Below are 24,302 nucleotides of genomic sequence, written 5' to 3'. Positions count from 1 at the left end.
TTGGGCTTGACTGAGAGACTTTCCAGGTGTGGGTGAGGGGAGGAATTACGTTCATTTGCACTAGTGTTACTGGGGGCAAGAGCTGCCTCAGATCACAAGCAGACCTTCAGCCTCAGGCAACATCCCTTCATTCTGAAAAGGAGAAATGTTCTGGCCTCAAGCTGGCCTGGGAGTCATGTGTGCTGATTTGGGAAGCCTTTCATAGACTGGGGTTGGTGGAAGAAAAGCAACTCTGTATATGCTTAAAGCTTTAACTAGTTAAAGCTATGGTTTTCCCAGTAGTGATGTATGGAAGTGAGAGCTGGACCATAAAGAAAGCTGATTGCCGAAGAATTGATGCTTTTGAATTATGGTGTTGAAGCAGACTCTTGAGAGTCCCATGGACTGCAAGAAGATCAAACCTCTCCATTCTGAAGGAAATCAGCCCTGAGTGCTCACTGGAAGGACGGATCGTGAAGCTGAGGCTCCAATACTTTGGCCACCTCATGAGAAGAGAAGACTCCCTGGAAAAGACCCTGATGCTGGGAAAGATGGAGGGCACAAGGAGGAGGGGACGGCAGAGGACAAGATGGTTGGACAGTGTTCTCGAAGCTACTAAAATGAGTTTGACCAAACTGTGGGAGGCAGTGGAAGACAGGAGTGCCTGGGGTGCTCTGGTCCATGGGGTCACGAAGAGTCAGACACGACTAAATGACTAAACAACAACAACATATGCTTAGAGCAGTTGTTCTCAAAGGGTATGGGTTCCCCACACTGGTGTAGCAGGAGAGGATGACAAGTATGGGGGGAAGATTCGAGGACAATCAAAGAAACATTTCAGTACACTATAGTGTAGTACTGTAGTACATACACCCCCAACGTTTCTCCAATGAAAACAGGGCCGTCCTAAGCAAAAGCAGAACATTCTGGGATGAAATCAGAAACCAGGACAGCTTCTATAAATCTGGGAGTGTCCCTGGAAAATAGGGACATTTGGAGGGTCTGGTGTGTGTGTGTGTGTGTGTGTGTAATTTGCAGAATATAGATATGATGACAAAAAGGGTATCAAGTGATATTGAGGACAAATTACCGAGCAAAAGCAAGCTCACAGCTCTCATTGAGTGGTACTTTGGTTGTCGAATGTAATCCATTCCTGAAGACCGTTCGACTTCCAGAACTTTCAACAACCGAGGTGCAAAGGGTTGTTTCCAAAGTCAATAGAGAAATTTGACAAAAAACACAGCAGAAGCCATTTGACTTCCAAAGCGCATTCAAAAACAGGAAGCGTCTACTTCCAGGTTTTCGAAACGTGTGGCTTGCGAGATGCTCGTAAACCGAGGTACCACTGTACATACTTAAGGTACACATGCAAGAGGCTCACTTATAATTATATTATGGGAATGATGCATGTTCTTATATTAAAGCATAATATAAAGTATAAAAACATTGTTTTTATACTTTATAATACTATCCCATGATCATGTCGTAAAGTAGTTGTGTTCTCTGTTGGAAATCAAGGACTGCTACGAGTTGTTTCTTTCGGTTTCCCAATGTGTTTTTTATCAATTAAAAAAATGGTGTGCCAGGAGCAAATTTTGATTTTATTATCTGAAATTATGTTAGGGAGACTGGGTACAGGTCTGCCGCAATGCCTTCTGTTGGCGTTGGTACCCCACTTTTAATTGGAGGACACCTCCCCACACATTAATTGGTGGGTGAAGCATGGAGCTTTCTGTATTCGTAGAGGTTCCTCCCCGCACTTAGAAACCTGTATAATCAGGGTTATATATTTCACAGGAAACTTCCATGAGTACTGGAAATGGCCCAACATCAGAAATTTGCCTTTCCACCTATGAAGGACCTGGGTGGGGGAAGAGGTGATGGAGCTGGTGGGGTGGGGGAGAAATTCAAAGCGAGGCTGCCCAGTTTGCAGTTTCTGAAAAAATACGCAAAGCAAAACACAGCCATAAATCAACGTTTACTCTTCTTCGAATTTTGCGGTGCCGATGTACTCCAGCCAAATAATGTGTACAGAAAGCATGCATGGAAGTGTGATGCGGAAAACTGAACTTAAGACTGGAAGTCTCAGGGAGAAACTGAAAATGTCAGATTCACTCGTCTGTGTATCCTCAAACAGTTCTTGCATGTAATACCTGAATGCCCACATATGGCTACTCTTAGGCTCATTTTCTTACTTATTTATTAAGTTTCTACACCACCCTTCACCCGAGGATCACAGGGCCATTTACAATATAAAAACACAAAAATACATACCATTGTAACAGACAAAAATGCCCTACACTGTTTAGATACAGCAGCCAATGGTGACAAATGGCCCAAACCCCATGTTGCATTAGAGCCATAACTGGATATGCCTGTGTTTCAGAAGAATAACTACAAATGGGAGGGAGCCCAATCTAGACTGGGAAAGGAATGGTCTGAGGCTTTTATTTATTTTTAGCCTTTTCTCCCTGTCCTGCACAGGATCAGAGATCCCCCTGTGGCTGCTCATTTAAGAGCACACACGTGAAAATATGCAGATAGACACATTTTAATGTAACATTTTGCAGGCAGCGTTTGCAAACCAGCTCCAGACACTGTTAGCTCAAGGCGAGCTGGTTGTGTCATGTGCCTTCAGAGCTGAGCATGCCTTGTAGTGGTATTCACACCAAGGGAGCAGAAGCGAAAGTGAGGAGAAGATATGGCCAGGCACCAAGGACATAGAGGAAAGATTGCTTTAGAAATCAGATCCTTGTGAATTCCAAAGATGAAGTTAGCTGATCTCTCTCCACTCCACTGCGCACAACCTGCCCGTGAAACAGAATTTGTGATCCACCAGATTCTGTAGTTCGCTGAATGCAAGAACACTGTTCGTGGCTCTTTAAATGTACACACAGGACACGGGTGGCACTGTGGTCTAAACCACTGAGCCTCTTGGGCTTGCCGATCAAAAGGTCGGCAGTTCGAATCCCCGCGACGGAGTGAGCTCCCGTTGCTCTGTCCCAGCTCCTGCCAACCTAGCAGTTCAAAAGCATGTCAAAGTGCAAGTAGATAAATAGGTACCGCTTTGGCAGGAAGGTAAATGGCGTTTTCGTGCGCTGCTCTGGTTTCACCAGAAGTAGCTTAGTCATGCTGGCCACATGACCCGGAGAAACTGTCTGCAGACAAACACCGGCTCCCTCGGCCTGTAAAGCGAGATGAGTGCTGCAAGCCCAGAGTCATCTGCGACTGGACTTAACTGTCAGTGGTCCTTTACCTTTACCTTTTAAATGTACACACACACAAACACATCTTGCCCACCCAAATGGAATAATGTATTCTGCTTCACCAAACTTTTTTACAACTTCCACATTAGACCAGTATTGTTGAATATGTGGAAACATATGCACAAAATGCATGTAATCTTGCGGAATCGTGTAAAAATATGTAGTATGAGATAGGTCTTTTAAAAATTAAAAAATATATACTGTATAAATATTGGAAGGTAATGAGGCAGAATTATGGGTAAACATAGGTGAAAACAATTCATCCACCCATAAATTTTATCTTTTTTCAATTTTTGCAACAACCTTGTAACATAGGCCAGTATTATTATCCCCATATTGCAGATCATTTCTTCTTCTTCTTATTTATTAAATTTGTATACCACCCTATTCCCATGTGTAGGGAGTGGAGAAAGGCTGAGAGAAAGAGGCTGGATCACCTAGCAAGTTTTTGGCAGGGGTAAGATTTGAATCTTTCTGATTCACAGGTCATTCTCCTATGCTGAAACCACTTTATGTTCTAATGATGGCATTGTGAAGGAACCAAAATGTCTATCAAAAAGTCGAGAAGAATAGTTGCACAAGACCTTTGCATTTTAAATCAAACAGTGCAAGTTTTTTTTATGAGGCAATGGACACACCCACAGTGCAGATATAGACAGATCAGCCACCCCTTCTTCCTAGTTTTGAGCATCCTCACTAAGCTACAGTTCCCATAATTCATTGTGAAACCTTGAGAATCAAAGTAGTATTAAGCCAATGTACATTTAGGTAAAGTACCTTATGAGAACAGATTCCAGGTACAGAAAAAGTACCTGTACAAACAGACTGTACCACATACATTCAGGAGACTCAGGTGGTAAAGTTATACAGTGGTACCTCGGGTTAAGTACTTAATTTGTTCCGGAGGTCCGTTCTTAACCTGAAACTGTTCTTAACCTGAAGCACCACTTTAGCTAATGGGGACTCCTGCTGTCGCCACGCTGCCAGAGCACGATTTCTGTTCTCATCCTGAAGCAAAGTTCTTAACCTGAGGTAATATTTCTAGGTTAGCGGAGTCTGTAACCTGAAGCGTATGTAACCTGAAGCATATGTAACCCGAGGTACCACTGTACTTGAAAGACACTATTTCAAGCTGCAGTGTGTGAGTGTGTTGAGTGTTTGAATTGTACCCCGTGGGAAAAGCTCCACACATGTAAAAATCTAGCCTTTCAGGGATAAAAGTCCCCTGACATGCTATGCGACATTCAGCAAGCTTTTGGAGGTGGGTTGGGCTTGGTTGAGGAGGGAGTAATCCAACTAACCATCAGCCTGAGATGGTACAGTCAAAGATAGACTTCACCAGTTGATTCTGCTGAAGGTATATCCTGAGCCTCTGATGAAAGGCCGATGCTAAATTGACATGGTCTATACCAGGCTTCCTCAACTTCGGCCCTCCAGATGTTTTTGGCCTACAACTCCCATGAGCCCTAGCCAGCAGGACCAGTGGTCAGGGATGATGGGAATTGTAGTCTCAAAACATCTGGAGGGCCAAGGTTGAGGAAGCCTGGTCTAGGACAACCTTCCACAACCTGGTAGCCTCAGGAGGTTTTGGACTACAACTCCCATCATTCCCAGCTGAGCTGGCTTGGGCTGATGGGAAGACCTCTAGAGGGCACCAGCATCACTGGATTTAGGACAGAGCAGGTGGTCCCCCCTGCCGCCAGGTGGGCAAAGTCTGGTCTAGGTTTCTTTTCATAGTTTGCTGGCTCAACTCCTATTTACCTTAATCATAAGGTAAAAGGGATGCGGGTGGAGCTGTGGTCTAAACCACTGAGCCTAGGGCTTGCTGATCAGAAGGTGGGTGGTTTGAATCCCTGCGACTGGATGAGCTCCCGTTGTTCGGTCCCAGCTCCTGCCAACCTCGCAGTTCGAAAGCACATCAAAGTGTAAGTAGATAAATAGGTACCACTCTGGTGGGAAGGTAAATGGTGTTTCCGTGCTCTGCTCTGGTTCGCCAGAAGCGGCTTAGTCATGCTGGCCACATGACCAGGAAGCTGTACGCCGGCTCCCTTGGCCAGTAAAGTGAGATGGGCACCGCAACCCCAGAGTCATCTGCAACTGGACCTAACGGTCAGGGGTTATTACTATTCCAGGACTGTTATTTTGAGACAGTGACCCCTATCCATAAGTTTAGCCATTTCAGTGCTTCCTCGCCAACTCTCTCCTTCATAAAGCCCTTTGTATGAAACTGAGATTGGAACCCATCAGGGGCAACAGCTCTGGTACATTTTATATAATCACCTATCAGTGTGTCCCATTCCATTTTGCCACCTGAGTTGAAACAGGAAGGTGCCACCCCCGCCATCCCTCTGCTAAAACCTTGCTCCTGGCTTCTACTGAGATCTCACCTAAAGCCGCTGCTGGTTCTCCAACAGTGGGAGCAGGGATGGGGCACACACGGTAGTGCCACCCCACAGAATTCGACCACCTGAGGTGGCTGGCTAAATCCACTTCATGGGCAAACCAGCCCCGTCACTTATTCTGTAATGAAAAGGAGTTGAATTGAGAGCCCAAGTGAGAGCCCTTTATTGTTCTGGGCCATTGGCAGACAAGGAGACAATTTGACAGTGTGCGTCTGATGTGGCACAAAAGTGTGCATGTTTCTCTGCCAGTAAAGTCAGTCCTCTAAAAGATACCATTTTTGGGGTACAGTGGTACCTCTGGTTGCAAACGGGATCCATTCCGGAGGCCCGTTTGCAACATGAAAGGAGCACAACCCGTGGCGGCGCATCTGCGCACGCGCGTGATGTCATTTTGCACTACTGCGCATGCAGAACCTTTACGGTACTTCCAGGTCACCGTGGGACGTAACCCGAAAGGACATAACATGAAGTGGACATAACATGAATGTGTATGACTGTACTGTTTTGTACCTTCTACAGTGGTACCTCGGGTTAAGAACTTAATTCATTCCGGTGGTCCGTTCTTAACCTGAAACTGTTCTTAACCTGATGCACCACTTTAGCTAATGGGGACTCCTGCTGCCACTGTGCTGCCACCATGCAATTTCTGTTCTCATCCTGAAGCAAAGTTCTTAACCTGAAGCACTAGAAGAGGGGGTGCCACACCCCACCCACCCACCTGACTTTGTACAGGCTCCAGTCATGGGATCTGTTAATCCTCTGAGCCTCCAAAGCCACTTGTGGAATGGCTGGGCATGGTTATTAATTCTTACTAGTCTTACGTTTATATCCAACCTTTTTCTTTCTTTCTATTTCTGGGTTAGCGGAGTCTGTAACCTGAAGCGTATGTAACCTGAGGTACCATTGTACCTCCACGGTGTTAGGATGCTCATTCCTGGGTTCGCCCTTCCCAAGCAGTTTTGCACCTTTTGCAACACAGTTCCCAGCTGCAAATGTATATGCTGAGCTGGCAGGAATCAATCACACTTGCAGGCAATGCAATATCCCATGCAATATCATCCCAGTGCCCTCAATACCTTAGATGTCTATTGTACATCTGCACTCCAAAGCCTCTTAGCAATTTATTGCAGAAAGGTTTAAACTCTGATTATTATTCCTCTGCCTCTCAAAAAGTTTCCCTTGCCACAGTCTTCACCGTTGAGGGTGTGTCACAATTTCCCAGCTTCTTAGGGTACCCCACCAAGCACCCAAGGCCATGAACCAGGACCCTGTCAACCAGCTTTAAATGCCAAATGCCCTAAAATAGTTTTGGAAAAAATGTAATCGGAGGGCATTTTGAACAGTATTTGGTATTTATTAACTGAAGCCAGAACCCTAAGGGATGCAAAGCTGACCCCTCCCTTTCTGCCTTTGGCTGTCCAGCCATCCCTCTAGCAATTAACAGAAACCTCTCACTTTACATCCCTGAGTAATAGGAAACTACTTTCTCCTCTGCTGATTTCACAGTTTCTGGGAAACCGTTCTGTTTATCGGGATGAGTTCATCTGTTTCCCACATTTACAAGGCTGCAGAAGGTTCTTCTTTCTTTACTGTAATTTGCCGGGGCAAAGTAATAGTGAATGTCCCTGCTGGTTTACTACTTTGGATCACAGAGTCCCGAGAGATGGTCATTGTGGCCAGCGCTGGATGAGCATGTACTGACCGAAAAGAACCAAGATAAAGTCATTTACCCGCTTTATAGCAAGCCTCGAGCTAGTTCAGCAGAACAACATAATCATTTCTGTGGAGGTCTTATTTATCAGCCTCTGAGTACCAGCTACTGCAAATCACAGGTGGGGAGAGCTGCTGCACTCAGCTCCTGATTGTAGGCATCCTATAGGCATCTGGTTGGCCTGATTGCAAACCCTCCAAGTGTCCCTATTTTCCAGGGACAGTCCCGGATTTACAGAAGCCGTCCCGGTTTCTGATTTGATCCCGGAATGTCCCACTTTTCCTTAGAACGTCCCTATTTTCATCTGAGAAATGTTGGAGGGTATGGTAAAGGTAAAGGTACCCCTGACCATTAGGTCCAGTTGTGGATGACTCTGGGGTTGCGGCGCTCATCTCGCTTTATTGGCTGAGGGAGCCGGCGTACAGCTTCCAGGTCATGTGGCCAGCATGACTAAGCCGCTTCTGGCAAACCAGAGCAGCACACGGAAACGCCGTTTACCTTCCTGTCACAGGGGTACCTATATATCTGCTTACACTTTGACGTGTTTTTGAACTGCTAGGTTGGCAGGAGCTGGGACCGAGCAACGGGAGCTCACCCCGTTGCGGGGATTCGAACTGCCGACCTTCTGATGGGCAAGTCCTAGGCTCTATGGTTTAACCCACAGCACCACCCACATCCCCTCACTTTTCCTTAGGACATCCCTATTTTCGTCGGAGAAATGTTGGAGGGAATGGAGTTATGCAACCCCCCGAGACAAGGAGATAAGTAACTATACAACATTTAGAAGACATCTGAAGGCAGCCCTATGTAGGGGAAGTTTTTAAACGTTTAATGTTTTGTTATATATGTTGCCTAGAATGGTTGGAGCAACCCAATCAGAAGGGCAGCAGGATATAAATAAGCTGTCCCAGCTTCTGCCCACCTAACAGTTCGAAAGCATACCAGTGCAAGTAGATAGATAGATACCACTGCAGCAGGAAGGTAAACAGTGTTTCCATGCACTCTGGTTTCCATCACGGTGTTCCATTGTGCCAGAAGTGGTTTAGTCATGCTGGCCACATGTCCCGGAAAGCTGTCTGTGGACAAACGCCGGCTCCCTTGGCCTGAAAGCAAGATGAGCGCCACACCCCATAGTTGCCTTTGACGGGACTTAACCGCCATGGGGTCCTTTACCTTTCCCAAATAAGAAAATTGTTGTTGTTATGGAATAGGAGAAATGTTGGAGGGTATGTGATTGAGCAGAGCTTTCTCTATGTTCTTGCAGGCCCTATGACCAGTGGGGAGTGTTTGAAGGGGGCCTTATATGCTTTCTCTGTGGGATTTTGGGGGTATGGGGCCAGTTTGGAGGATGGGGAGCAGTCCTGGTCGCCACTACAACTTCTCCCCATAGGAAGGATCTCATACAGTTATATGAGATGAAGGGAAATTGTGCATTATTATTCCAAACCTGCCCCCTTGGGATCCCAGCTACTGAGATGCAATCCCACACCATATATGTCTATTTATCCTGTCTTTCAGCTAGAAGAGCCCCCCAAAGTAGCTTATAACATAGGTAAAAACATACACAAGCATATACAGTGGTACCTCAGGTTACATACGCTTCAGGTTACAGACTCTGCTAACCCAGAAATAGTACATCAGGTTAAGAACTTTGCTTCAGGATGAAAACAGAAATCACACAGCGGTGGCAGCAGGAGGCCCCATTAAAGTGGTACCTCAGGTTAAGAACAGTTTCAGGTTAAGAATGGAGCTCCAGAATGAGTTACGTAAGTTCTTAACCCGAAGTACCACTTTACAAGGCATAATAATAAACTGTGAAATAACAGCGAGAAAGAAATTTCGACAGCAGGGAGAGAAGTTAATACAATCCCAATGCTTTGTGGAGTAGATAAATGTTTGTCTGTTTGCCTCTAGGCTAAAATAGAGGAAGGCAGAGACATACCCAAGATTCTGGAGGAAGCCTCGTTGCTGCGACTGAGAAGGCCCTGCAACTAACTGTGCCTCTAAAGGCTGAAGAACCCACAAAAAAGCCACAGCTGATTAAAGGATGCATAGACATAGACCTGGCCATTTCATTACTTACATTACATATAATGACCAACACTTTAAAGGCGTGACGGTGTGCTGAGGGATGCAATGTCGGAAACGGGCATTGATGGATAGACAAATTGTTCTTTTGCCGGGCAAAAACATTCCTCTTCAACCAGGCCTTGGGCTGATCCACATTCTATGTCCTTTTAAAATGTGTTTGTGGGAAGTAGGGTTATGGTTTTGTTCTGTCCTTGTTTTTATTATGTATTTTGCGTTCTTATTTTGTATTTGTATGCTGCGAAGCGCCCTGACATCTCCAGGTGAAGGGTGGTATACAAATTTAATATTTTTTTTATTTTTTAAAAAATAGGAGTACTGTTCTGTCTGCCTCCACCTATGTCCATCTTGTGTATCTGTAAGTAAAATGCAGCTGTCACAAAACACCAGGCTCTGGTAACCACTGCCCCTGGACTTCTGAGGTCTATGAAAATATCCAGAAAGCAGGAATAGCTTCTGCCTAACCAAGGCAATCCCACAACCATAGACTGCCCTTGTTCTTAAGCAGAATCAGTTCATTCAAAACGGGTCTGGGGGGCGGGGAACCTGTCTCCCTCCAGATGTTGTTGAACTCCAAATCCCATCAGCCCCAGCTAGCATGTTCAATGGGCAGGGATGATGGGAGCTGTAGTCTACAAGCCCCTAGAGAGCCACTTTTGAACTGTGGTGCTTGAGGAGACTCTTGAGAGTCCCATGGACTGCAAGAAGATCCAACCTCTCAATTCTTAAGGAAATCAGCCCTGAGTGCTCACTGGAAGGATAGATCGTGAAGCTGAGGCCTCAATACTTTGGCCACCTCATGAGAAGAAGAAGAAGAAGCAGAGTTTGGATTTGATATCCCGCCTTTCACTCCCCTTCAGGAGTCTCAAAGCGGCTAACATTCTCCTTTCCCTTCCTCCCCCACAACAAACACTCTGTGAGGTGAGTGGGGCTGAGAGACTTCAAAGTGTGACTAGCCCAAGGTCACCCAGCAGCTGCATGTGGAGGAGCGGAGACGCGAACCCAGTTCCCCAGATTACGAGACTACCGCTCTTAACCACTACACCACACTGGAAGACCCCCTGGAAAAGACCCTGATGTTGGGAAAGATGGAGGGCACAAGGAGAAGGGGACGACAGAGGACGAGATGGTGGGACAGTGTTCTCGAAGCTACCAGCATGAGTTTGACTAAACTTTGGGAGGCAGTGGAAGACAGGAGTGCCTGGCGTGCTCTGGTCCATGGGGTCACGAAGAGGCGGACACGACTAAATGACTAAACAACGAAGAGAGCCACAGGTTCCCCAATACTGCTCCAAAAGCACAGGGTATGCATTAAGTTATCCCTCCCCAAAAGTCTACTGCTTTCATCTAGCTGCAAAAGCCAAGCTCTTGCCGCTGGCTGCAATCCATACTCTGCCAGAATTTCCCTCCAGGTCCCACCTGAGGAAGCAGGCTGGGCTCAACTGCTGGCAGCCAACGGCTCTCAAAAGCCAGTTGCAAACATCTTCCAGGAGTAAGTGCCCAGATTGACGAAGCGCCTCCCATCATTTAAATCAGCAAAAAGTAGAGGAATACCTCATCTCTTCATCATTTGGCAGTCATATGGCGTGCATGCACACATTATTTAGCAACCAAATCACATTTATTCACCTGCACACTCCTTTTGGGCACAAGCACATGATCAAATCTTGTAATCCTTTTGGAAGAAAATGACCCGCCTTCCGCTTCCATCTCCAGTCATAAGTGTGCATTGAATATGTGTTGAATGTCTGTTTTTAAAAGTAATCTGTTTGCTCGAGCATTCCTGTGCCATTAATACCGAACTGACATATATATCTGTTGCATTTATCTCCCACTTTTTTTCTCTCCCAGAAGCTCAAGGGGGCATACATGGTTCTCCCCATGCTCATTTAATTCCCACAACATCCCTGTGAGGCAGGCTAGGCTGTGAGGCAGTGACTGGCCTTAGGTCACCCAGTGAACTTCATGAGTGAGCGAGGATCCTGGTCTCCCAAGCCCTAATCCAGCACTCTTAACGGCTGCACCACTTGCTCTCAGTCACTTTAATTGTGCAAATAAAAATTGCATTGCATTCCCTCCCCCCCCCCACACCATTTTGGCATTATATTGCTTTTATTGTTATGGTTCTGTCTGTGCAGTTTTGGAATTTTCCAACTATAAAGTGGCATGCAAGGTTCTTGAAACAAAAGCCCATCCTTGTGCAAAGTTATTACTGCACCTTTGGAAGGTAATTTCATTGAGTGTTCAGATCATCCACAAACTTTAAGGCTCCGGAAAGCTACTCTTTGCTTTAAAATAAAATGACAAGACCAAGTAACGAGGATCGGGGTGGGGAAAGGAATCTAGAGCGCATTTTCCTGGCTAGGAGAGTGCCAAATATTCACAGAGGACCAGCGGTTCCTAACTGCTTTCTACCTTCGCAGACTATTTAATTAACGAGCGCCAGAAGCTGATTAAGGTTAGGGCTGTTGTTGTTATTGATGGGGGGGGGGGCTTGTAAATGGCCGCTTTGTTTTTTAACCCCTTCCTCGCCTCTAAAGGCAAACAGGAGAGCCGACAAGGCGCGCGTACGCCTCTCTGTTTCTTTCTCTTTTTCTGTGTCGCGAACGGACGGATCAAAGAATTAACTCCCCCCACACCGAAGCTTTCAAAATGTCGGAGCTAAAATGGCAGCTGTTGTGACGCCGAGCTACGTTGCTGCTCCCTCTGCTCAGCCAGAACTAATTCGAACAAAGCTGTCTTTCTTCTCCACGTGTAAAATCCCGAATGTCCTCCCCTCCCCGGAAGAACCGCGCGTCAAATCTTTCTGAAGTCGCTTTTAACTCCCGAATTTGGGGGACGCCAAGCAATTCGGAAAGCAAGAGAAATGGGTCCGGGATCACTTCGAATTTTCGCCGCGGGTGGGAAAGCGGGGGAGGGGGAGAAACAAGGCGATCAAAGAGAAACTGCGTTCGGGAGACCCTCCCCAATTGCCTTGCAAGATAGGAAGTTGAAATCGTCATGAAATGAACGCTTGAGCGGAGGAAAAAGAAACTTTGCAATCAGGACTGGGGGTTGGGGTGGGGGCTTAAGGAAGATGGCTCTTCTTTGGGGAGCCGAGGGGGAGAAACTTTGGAAAAGGAGACAAAAAAAAAAAAAGGCTCCTGGTTTTTGCAGCAGCTCCGTGCTGCGTGATGCCCATCGAAGGCAAGCGGAAGCTCCCATAAATTGCAGCGGAGCGGAACAAGACCCGATCTCTTGCAAAAAAAAAACAAAAAAAAAAAAAACATAAAAACCAGCCAGTAATTACGTCTCTCCGAAGGGATGCTCTGGAAAAATAGGTCGCTCATGGGCTCTTCGCCCTAACCCTTCCAGCCATGCCCCTTCTGGGCCCCATCTAATGTAACCAAAACGAATTTTTGATGAGGACAGAGTTTATGGTTCCAATCCCAAACTGCCTTTTTCATAAAATCATAGAATTGTAGAGTTGGAAGGAACCACGAGGGTCATCTAGTCCAACCCCCTGCAATGTGGGAATCTTTTGCCCAACATGGAGCTCAAACCCACAACCATGAGAATCCTAAGAGTCTCACGCTCTAGTGACCGAGCTATCGCAACTTGGGCACCATTCAGCCTGCCCCATCTTCACCTCCAGTCTTGCTCAAACATCCATCCTGATGAAGATTTCTGAGGGATCCGAAAGCTTGCTCACACTTTTGGTGTGGTTTGGGTTGGTGATAATAAAAGATGTTCTATGAACATCTTGTAGGGCCACATATTATTCCACTTTCCCAGAGGAATTCACTTCTCACATTGAGGGAACTGCCAGAAGGCCCTTGGAGCTGGACCTCAGTGTCCAGGCTAAAGGATGGGGGTGGAGACGCTCCTTCAGGTATACAGGGCCGAGGCCGTTTGGTGGCGCTGTGGGACAGAGCCTAGGACTTGTGATGGGGTGAGCTCCCGTTGCTTGGTCCCTGCTCCTGCCAACCTAGCAGTTCGAAAGTACGTCATAGTGCAAGTAGATAAATAGGTACCGCTCCAGCGGGAAGGTAAACAGCGTTTCCACACTGGGATGAACTTCACTGCATGTAATGCTTTGAAGGAAAATGTAATGAAAATGATATATAGATGGTACATGACCCCAGTTAAACTTGCTAAGATATACCATTTGTCTGATAATAAATGTTGGAAATGTAAAGAAAATGAGGGAACATTCTTTCACCTCTGGTGGACTTGCCCTAGGGTGAAGGCCTTCTGGGAAATGATATATAATGAGCTGAAAAAGGTATTTAAGTATACCTTCACCAAGAAACCAGAGGCCTTCCTTCTGGGCATTGTCGGCCAGAAGGTGTTAAAGAAGGACCGAACATTTTTCATGTATGCAACAACGGCAGCAAGGATACTCATCGCTAAAAATTGGAAGACTCAAGAACTACCCACACTGGAAGAGTGGCAGATGCAACTGATGGACTATATGGAACTAGCCGAGATGACTGGCAGAATCCGAGACCTGGGAGAGGAGAGAGTCGAAGAAGACTGGAAGAAATTTAAGATTTATTTAAAAAAATACTGTAATTTGGTTGAATGCTAAGAAAGGATGCTAGATCATAAATAATTGTGCACCACTAAATTAGTGAGAATTAAGATGATAAGTAAATTTGAGGAAAAATTATAAACCTTTTGGAGAATTTATAGATTATACTTAAATGAATTTGACATAAGAGTGTAAACAAGATGATAAATTGCTGGCAAGAATTGGCAATGATGCAAATGGGAGCGGGAGGCGCGAGGAAGTCCAAAGATGTTATGAAAAGATGTTATGATATATGTTATACTGTTTTTTATTTTTGCATTTAAGTTTGAAAAACCCAAATAAAATATTATATATATAAAAAAAAACAGCGTTTCCATGTGCTGCTCTGGTTCGCCAGAAGTGGCTTAGTCATGCTGGCCACATGACCCAGAAGCTGTATGCCGGCTCCCTCGGCCAATAAAGCGAGATGAGCGCCGCAACCCCAGAGTCAGTCACAACTGGACCTAATGGTCAGGGGTCCCTTTACCTTTACCAGCACTTAGAATATACATAACATGTGCATGCCCAGACGGGCTTCCCCTTTCACTCGGATCTGGTTCCAGAGAGGTAAGGAGGGAAGACACTTAATGTATTATTTGGGGGGGGGCACTGCCTGTAGTGGGAGCAAGGCTAGGATGCTGCTGCGGTCAATCAAGTACACGGCACCCCTTTGCCAACCTGGTGCCCTCTGGACTGGATCTGTAGTCCAAACCAGATTGGCCACGGCTGCAACAGAGCCTTAGCTTGCAATTCCTGCATTTCAAGGGGTTGGACTAGATGATCCCAGATGACCCTTCCAACTCGAGATGTCTACGATTCTATGAAGTTTGCACTTTCCCTTTCTTTGCTGAGGATGTCAGACGCACGCGCGGAGCTTCCCAGCCTCTCTCCCTGGTAGGCTGTTCCTTGTGCGCATCAGCCGCGTGCGCATTCGCCCGTCCCTGTGATCTGCGGCTTCTGACCCCTCCGTTGTCTGTTAAGCGCCTCCCTGCTCCAGACCTCCTCGACCCAGCTGGTTTCCTCGCCGGGTAGATGTTCCCTCGCTCCTTCCCGATTGGAAGTCGCCTGGTCTTCCCTCCCCATAACCTCCCCTTGCTTCGTTTCCCGCCCCGTGATTAGGAAAGGGTTGAAACGAAGTGCGCCCTAGGAAAGGCAGCTGCAAACTGGTGCCAGGCTCGGGCTGCAACTCCCATCAGCGCAGCCGAGATATAAAAACAACACCACCTTGGTTAAGTCAACTTAAGCGTCTTGCCAGCGCGCTTTCATTGAACCCAGCGCAACTGCTACGTCCTGCTGCCTTAGTTTTACTAGAGTAGTAGAGAATATCGGAATCGATCTTTATTTAGTTATGCCGCCTTTCCCCCAGAATGGGGACTTGAGGCGGTTCACCAAAAGTAAAACAAACACGATTTTGTTTCTGTTTTTTAAAAAAGAGATAACTCTTAAACAGTAATTTGATGCCCTCCCCCTCTTTCCTTTCTCCTCCTGTGATGGAACTCCTATTTGGGGACTTCCCTGGCTTTTTTCTGGCCCACGTAGGACCAGTTTGGATAGTTGGCCTTGGTGAAGATTTGATGTTTTCATCCCCAAAAAGTTTTTGATTTGAGTTTCTACTGAAATGAGGCTGCATTTTAATGTTGTACTTTAATCTTGTTTTTAAGTTGTATTTTAATCAATTGCTTTTATACCTGGTGTTAGCTGCCCTGAGACCAGTCTTGGCTGGGGAGGGTGGGGTATAAATAAATTATTATTATTATTATTATTATTATTATTATTATTATTATTATTTCAAAAACAATATAAAAACAATGTTATTCAAAACGCAGGTGGGTGGAGGAATTCTAATTATCATTACAGAGTGGATTGTGTATTGAGGATCAGGGTGAGGCCAGCATCTATCTGAATGGGCCACTTCCCTCACTGTTTTGAAAACTTACTTGCAGATCAGATCACGTTTAGTATTAGCATTAAGATCTCAAGTGGTACAGTCCAGAACAGATAATCTTATTCTTCCTGAAGTGTAGATTAGTTCTGTGGACTGGGCTATACCTGCAGCAAGATAAAACGTTCAAATCTGTACCACCTCAAACTGCAGCAGAGAAAAGTATAGAATTATGGAATCAAATGGTCGGAAGGGATCCCAACCCCCTGAAATCCACCCAGTGTACCGTCTCACATTCATTCTGAATTTGGCCTGAGTTGCTTGCATTTTCCCATTTGACATTCATTCACCCCACACTGAACTTTTTGCAGTTACAATTTCCCCCCGATCGCTTTCCTCACTGCAGAAAGTTGGGGTTTTATTATTATTTCTAAAGGGTGTGTGTGTGTGATTTGTTGCATTTGAGCAACAGAGTGCTTTAATTCACTTTTATTGTGCAAATATATAAATATCCGGTATGCACGTGAATCCCTCCCTCAAGATAACAGCAGTCTGGAGGCAACCTGGGAGTATAACAAGGCAGTTATAGGGGGATAGGAATAATTAAGTGTTCTTGAATATTTTGACAGGCGGTGCCAGCATGCCAAGAAACGAGATAACTCTCCCCTATCTCTATGATTCCGGTGCAGCTTTAGGGTCTCAGCATCCTTTCTTGTGTAACCTGCTTGCTTCCCACCCTCTCTCCCTGTAAATTTGCAAATAAAAAGCTTTTGCTCTCCGGAATGCCCCTGCAACTCTGTAAAGTTGCCCTGGAGCTTCTCATTACATGGGAAAATTAGTGTGTCGTGGGGGGACAAAACCAATGAACACGCACACTGGTGTTCGAAACTCGGCGCATGCCTTCAAGGGATTCTTATGTGTATACTGAAAATTCCTGTAGTAGTAACAGGGACGCTTGAGAGCTGAGGAGAGGCTTTCATATCACCCCCCCCCCCCGGCATCCGTTTAAAATTGTTCCATCATCACAGCTTTATGCTGCATTATATAATTTACGGTAAACTGTTTGGGGGATAATTTAGATTGAAAGTTGGGGTATAGAAAAAAAAACAACAACCCTAAAAAAATAACATTCACTGAAGTCAAACTGTCCAGAAAGGCACAGAAACTTAGAAATAACTTGACATGAGCAACATTTCCACATTGGTTTCCTAAGTACAGACAACCTACTCTCATAGGAGCAGGACCAAAATCACACCGCCACTTTTTCTTTCTGTGACTTCCAGCAAGTAGTATTTAGAAGCAATACTGTGTCCAGTCTTCCTTCAAAAGTCTGGTGAATGAAGGTGGGGGGGTCTATATTTAAAAGATATGGCTGGCATGGGGCACATCTCTCTCTCTGATTTATTCATCCACACCTTATAAATAATTTGTGACCCAAGTTTGCAACTCAGTTATGACTGATCTGCTGATTTGTACATGCCTGGATGCTGCAGAAAGGCCATAGTTCGGTGGTAGAACATTTGCTTTACACTCAGAAGGTTCCAGGTTCAATCCCTGGGAGTGTCCCTTGCCAGAAACCCTGGAGAAAGCAAAAAAACAAACAAACCCTGGAGAGTCAGTGTAGACAATACTGACTCAGTATAAGACCGCTTCCTATGTTCCCACGTTCACAGGATCATACAACACTGGTCCTAAAAGATCTACGTTGATCTACAGTACGTTTCCGAGCACAATTCAAAGTGTTGGTGCTGGCCTTTAAAGCCCTAAATGGCCTCAGCCTTGTACAGTGGTACCTCGGGTTAAGAACTTAATTCGTTCCGGAGGTCCGTTCTTAACCTGAAACTGTTCTTAACCTGAAGCACCACTTTAGCTAATGGGGTCTCCCACCGCCGCCCTGCAATTTCTGTTCTCATCCTGAAGCAAAGTTCTTAAGCCGAGGTACTGTTTCTGGGTTAGCAGAGTCTATAACCTGAAGTGTCTGTAACCTGAGGTACCACTGTATACCTAAAGGAGCGTCTCTGCCTCTATCGTCCAGCCTGGACACTGAGGTCCAGCTCTGAGGTCCTTCTGGCAGTTCCCTCGCTGTGAGAGGTGAGGTTACAGGGAACTTCTCGGTAGGGCCTTCTCGGTAGTGGCGCCCTCCCTGTGGAACACCCTCCCACCAGATGTCAAGGAGATAAACAACTATCTGACTTTTAGAAGACATCTGAAGGCAGCCCTGTTCTGGGAAGTTTCTAATGTTTGATGTTTTACTGTAGTTTTATCATTTTTTGGAAGCTGAGTGGCAGGGGCAGTCAGATGGGTGACATATAAGCAACAGCAGCAGCAGCAACAACAATGTCTTTATAAAGTATCATAGAGTTCCTAGATCTGATTTGCAAAGTGGAAGAGGTGCAAAGGTCCCTCCATCTTCCCTGGGCACATAACCTCACATTGTGAAGCAAGTTCTATTAAATAAGACCATTGGCCCATCCAGCTTAGAATTGGCAACAACTCCACAGAGCCTAGGACTTGCTGATCAGAAGGTCGGCGGTTCAAATCCCTGTGATGGGGTGAGCTCCCGTTGCTCGGTCCCTGCTCCTGCCAACCTACCAGTTCGAAAGCATGTCAAAGTGCAAGTAGATAAATAGGAACCGCTCCGGCGGGAAGGTAAACGGTATTTCTGTGCGCTGCTCTGGTTCACCAGAAGCGGCTTAGTCATGCTGGCCACATGACCCGGAGAAACTGTCTGCGGACAAACACCGGCTCCCTCGGCCCATAGAGCAAGATGAGTGCCGCAACCCCAGAGTCGGTCACGACTGGACCTAATGGTCAGGGGTCCCTTTACCTTTACCTTTACTAGGGTTTCAGGAAGAGGTCCTATCTGGAAATGAATGCATGCTGAGCAGCCGGTACTGCCGTTATCTAATCCTGTTACGGCTTGAAGCTGAACATGTAAACAACTACCATGGAAAAGCAGGAAGAAGAGGTGGAGGGAAACCATCTGCAGTGTGGCCTGCCATGCCAAAAAGCCGAAGTTAAGGTTCAACATATCTGGAGTGGCAATGAAAGACTATTTCTGTATGGGCAAGCACTTACGGTACCGGTCAGGGATAAATAAGACTTTATTGTGGTGGTATGTTTTTCAAATGTGTGCTCGTATATTTTAAATGTATTGTTTCATGCTTCTTATTTTTATGTAGTAATCTTATTTTTTTATAAGGTTGCTACCCACTTGGGGTCCATGCGGATGAAGTGAATTATCAATGTAATGAATAAATATAAATTCCAGGTTTTGTTTGCTTTATTCCCCCCTTTTTACAATGGGCTGTATTTCTGTGAACCTTCACCGGACAGGATAAGCTATAGCTTATGACCATTTCACACATTATGTAAAGGAAAATGGGCAACTCTCACTGCTACCCTGGGGCAGGGGGAAAGGAAAAATACAGACCAATAGCTCTGGCTCTGTGATGTTTATATGCATGTCATGAAGAGTTTCATCTTTGGATTTTTGCAGATTGGCTTCAAACACACAGTAGAAGAGCAGGCCTTTTCCCTGGTCACTTGATAACTCTCCTTAAAAACCAGGTTAATAGAAGCCAGTTCCTCTACATCACTCATCTTTCATGCAGGTGACAGCTCCTTGCTTTTCAGCAGATTTTCATCATGTCTAAGTCAAGCCCCCCTCCCCTTGTACATCCCCAATGCTTGTCAAGGTCTCCCTTTGCTCTCTGATAACCCCAGTGACTTCAGTTTCCACCAAGGCAACACTTTCAGAGGATGAAAGAGTTGGTTCTGCAGCACAGGATGCAACTGTGGCATCCCTGACCTGTGGCCATCCAGCCTCTGCTTGAAGGCCTCCAATGATGGAGAACCCATCAACTGCCCATGCACTCTGCTGTCAAACATTAGAAAAAATTCCAATCAAGTTTAACTGAATTCTGCTTCTCTGAAATTTCCAACACTTGAGAGCAACACAGAACAAGTTTGCCCCATCTTCTTGGCTGAGACTGCTCTCCAGATCTTTGAAGTTTGCTGTCACAGCAATCTGCTTTATGCTGCTGCATCTAATTTGGGATTGTCCACACAGACTGCCAGTGGCATCTCCAACCATACTTGGAGATAGCAGGGATTGAGCCTGGGACCTTCTGCATGCAAAGAAGATACCCTTGTCTCCCAGTATTCCTTCCTTTAAAAAAACCCTCTCTTGACTCAGCAGAGCTCTAATTACACTCTGCCACAGAGCTATGGGCCTTTCCTGGTTAGCTTTGCAACCTTTGCTGCTTTGCAAAATGGAGAAGAAATTGGTCTTTTAGCACAACAAAGAGTCTTGTGACACCTGAAAAACTAGCAAGTTTATTGTGGCCTGCTTTGTCGTAGGTGTAGTCTACTACCTCAACAATGAACCTCAATAGTCACAATGAACCTCAAAAGGCCTTGGCAGCTTAGACTAAATATTCATCTTGAAAAACCTGGAATGCTTTTTGCTCCCAGGGTTTTGGTGGGTGGCAAAAACGGGACACTGTGGAAAAGGGTTCCTTGGCTCAGAGGCCTGAAAGGCATATTTGGAAAAATGCCTGCTTTCACACCGTAGTGACCTAGTTCCACCCTCTTCCCCCAGTTGTGTCCTGCCGTGCAGACATGAGTCAACTCAACATAGTTCAGTGGGAGAGCCCACGTTTTGCATGCAGAATGTGGCATCCTCTGCCTGAGATCTGGAGGCCTGCTGCTAGTCAGAGATGGTGGCCAGATGGACAAGTCTGTTGTGGTCTAAGGCATCTCTCTCTGTTTGTGTGTCAGGCCATTCCCCTGCAAACCCATTTCTGTGCAGCAATCGCTGTGCCCTGGCTAAAAGCAGGGACACAATTGTATGGGCCACAATTAAAACTGCACATCAACCATGAGCTCACTGAATGATGCACAAAATGCATTTCTGCTTCTGAAATGCCGGTCACATACTTAGCACCCTCTTCACATGTCCAGTGTAACTTGCCCACATCCTGGGCCCATGATGTTCTGTGGACTTTGCTGCAGATCATTGGTTGCTGCTGATGGAGCCATGAAGAGGTGAGGCAACATTATGTGAATGTGTTTTTTGATGAACTGAGTGGAGGACCATGAGTCATGGGGATGGGGAGAGTGTGTGTGAATTCAGCTTAGTTTTTGGGTTGTTAGTTTGTTAATGTTGTTAACATAGGATTATGAGTGCTGTAATGCTTTGTGCATTTTATAACATGACTTTTCTTGTGGTTGTGCTTTTCAATCTATTTTCCAAGTTGTCTTGTTAATAGCATTTTATAGAAGGCGGTTGTTTTACTGATGATTTGTTGATGGTTTTGTATAATTTATGTGGCAGTTGTGATGTTATTTATTGTATGTAAGCCACTTTTTTACTCATGTGTAGCATAGAAATATAAGAAACGAAATGAAATGAGTGTTGTGGCATCAGGACATTAGCGATTTCTCTACCATGCATCATGAAAGGAGATGGGAGAGCAAAACAAACAGCTTCTCTTTGCAGCGTCAGTCCTGTGGTTGACCGCAAACTCAAGCTGTTGCTCACAGCAATATAGCCTATAAGAAGATTGGCCAACCTTACTTGGTTGTTGAAAAGCAGGGTTGGGGAGCCAGTGGCCCTCAAAATTTTGTTAACTACAATTCTCAGCATCCCTGGTCAATTGCCATGCTGGCTGGGGCTGGTAGGAGTTGGAGTCCAGCAGCATCTGTGGGCAACAGATCCTGGACAGCTCTGTTGGTTAGAGCCTGGATAATGCCAAGGTTGCAGGTTCAATTCCAGCATGGGACAGCTGTATCTTCCTGCATTGTAGGGACTTGGGCTACATGGGCTCCAGTGTCCCTTCCAACTCTACAGTTCTATGATTCCCACCCCCATTATAAGGAATGCTGACATAATTTATGGAAAACACACTGGAAACTTGAAAAGGGATATCTAAGTGCTGAGCACAGTTAGCACAACTGTGTCATAGGGAATAGTGTGTCAGTACTTGGCAATGGTTTAAATACTTGGTTTAAATACCGAAGAATCCCTTTGGAGAGAATTCCATTGGACGTTTAGAAGGAGACGTAATCCATTACTGGGTTCTCCTTTGCGATTAAGAGAAGAAGGAAAAACAACAATAATAAAAACCTGAGCCACTTCCCAGGGGGATAAAATACAGTTCTTCTGCATGGCAGGATCTCACATGAGTGCTGCGTTGGCTTAGCTGCATTTCTGATTACTCTACATAATGCCTTGGTCCAGTTCCCCGGAAGGTCTGTCGAACAGCTAAAAGGTTACGAAAAAACCTTCACAGGAGATTAGCTGATGCTTAAACAACAAGAGAAATCATAAAGTGAGCTCAGATGCACAGCGACTTTGGGAGCGTTCACGTGCCCATGCATTTTGGGAAAGTGTATTGTTGTGAGAAAAGGGGAAACGTTTCAGAAGAGTCTCAGAAGCTATGCTTTCTTAGGAGCAGAAAAGTAAGCAATGTGTTCCTTTCAGTCTGATCCATGACCCAATTAAGCTAACGCTCTTGCATCTGAGCTGATCTCATCCCTCTTTTATCACATCTCATACTATTATTCAGAAATGATAATGCCAAGGGCTGCGTCACTGCTTTATTTTCCTCGTTCTCGGTTTTCTGAATTCTTGAGGCCTGTTCCCACATGCAAGGTCATTTGCACAATGGCTGCAAGTTCAGAAACAATGCTTTGCCTGTGTGAATGGGCCTCCATCAACCAAACACTGGGCAGAACTTTTGTATCAACGAGACTTCCATGGAAGAACTTCCCACTGAATTCTACCCTAAGTGAACAAGATGAGAGCTAATAAATAACAACAGAAAACCCGCATTACCAACTGCAATACATAGCAAAATACCATGTAGGTTTTGTGAAGTAGGGAAGAAGAGCCCCTCCCCCTTGTCCTTACCCAAGTCAAGAGAGATGTTACTGCTTTTTTGTCTGTTTCTGACATCTCCCATTCCAACTGCCCATTCATTTATTCATTTTGCTATTTAAGCAACCAAACTTAAGGACAGTGCACTCAAATAACTGCTCCACTGACTTTTGCTATACCCCTGTTTTCAGTGGCCAACTTGAAAACATTTCCCACTGAGAACTAAATCAGCTTGGTTCTATGCACTTGGCCTCAACTGAGTTGGGGAAGCAGCTCTTCTAAGTTCTTCCAGATTCACATCTGTTCATATTATAGCAAAGGGTCCCTCATTAGGGATGAAATGAGCTTACACTCAAGCTCTGTGACTTAAACTGCATTGGGAGATCAGGCTGCTTTATCATCTCCTGCAAAAGCAAGTAAATAAATGTATTTACAGCTAGTTAAAGTAAATAAATAAATGTATTTGTAATTAGCTAAAATTAGATGAGCAGCGAAAGGAGAAAAATTGAGAGTCCTAGCCCTTCTGCCAGCTCCCTCTCCTTTCCCACTCCACATCCATTGCAGAGGCCTTGACTTCAAGCAGAGCAAGGGGAGGGACAAGACCTGCTGTCTCAAAACTGGCCTGGCTCCCCATTCTCCTGAACCAGAATAGCATTCATGCTTGGAGGAGGAGATAAGGAAGGCTTTTCCTTATCAACCCAGAAAGTAAGTTCAAGGTGGAAGAAGAGAAAAAGGTATGAGGTCCACACTCCTTCCTTACTTTCTCTTCTTCCCTAAACTTTCTTTCTTTTCTTTCTTTTCTTTCTTTCTTTTCTTTCTTTCTTTCTTTCTTTCTTTCCTTCTTTCCTTCTTTCCTTCTTTCCTTCTTTCCTTCTTTCCTTCTTTCCTTCTTTCCTTCTTTCCTTCCTTCTTGGGAGGGAAGGGTAGTGTTGAAAACATATTGCCCCACACCTATAAACTTGCTGCTCCTCTCAGGAGGTGGGATCCCACTTATCAGAGGTTGTGGAAAGGTATTGACCCAAGTGCAGCACGTAACCTTTCTCCTGGGAAATAATTGCTGCCACTTACTTATATGACAGGATTAAAGGCATGCACAGGTTCCATGGGAGTGGGTGAGCTAGGATCCAAACCTGCCACCTGTCCCTACTGGTCCCTCTGCCTTTGCCTCCTTCCAGCTGCGTCTACTGACTGGGAGCCATGGGGAACTAAAGTCTGCCCCCACTTGCATTTCCCACCCCAGGTTCTGTTTCTTGGTCACAGCTCAGCATGGCGGAACATTAGGGAAGTGGGGCAGAATGTCAGGAGCTTAGATAGGAAGGTAAATAGATGGCTCCGACTCAAAGGAATCATCCAATGAATACCCTCAAGTAACCACATGACGCCAGGATGACGTGGCAGGGGGACTATTTTAATATCTGTTAACAATCAAGCAAAGGCTCTGTGTGCGTGATCACGCTATGATTTTCCTGCACAGAAAAGTTGCATTTTGTTCCATTGGGAGGGGACGGGGGAAGAGCGTGTGATTCTGCCACAGAGTTG

General features: G+C 45.5%; 1 protein-coding gene across 4 annotated transcripts in view; it reads right to left on the bottom strand.

Annotated features, from left to right (window-relative positions):
* Window positions 1-24,302, bottom strand: part of MYT1 (myelin transcription factor 1) — a 175,484-nt gene that overhangs the window by 139,834 nt on the left and 11,348 nt on the right. The gene's annotated exons all lie outside the window — the stretch shown is intronic.

Source organism: Podarcis erhardii, assembly GCF_964252035.2.
Source record: "Podarcis erhardii genome assembly, chromosome: 6".
In the NCBI taxonomy this organism is placed as follows: Eukaryota; Metazoa; Chordata; class Lepidosauria; order Squamata; family Lacertidae; genus Podarcis; species Podarcis erhardii.
The sequence above is the reverse complement of the archived record's forward strand: the minus strand, read 5'-3'. Positions and strand labels throughout refer to the sequence as shown.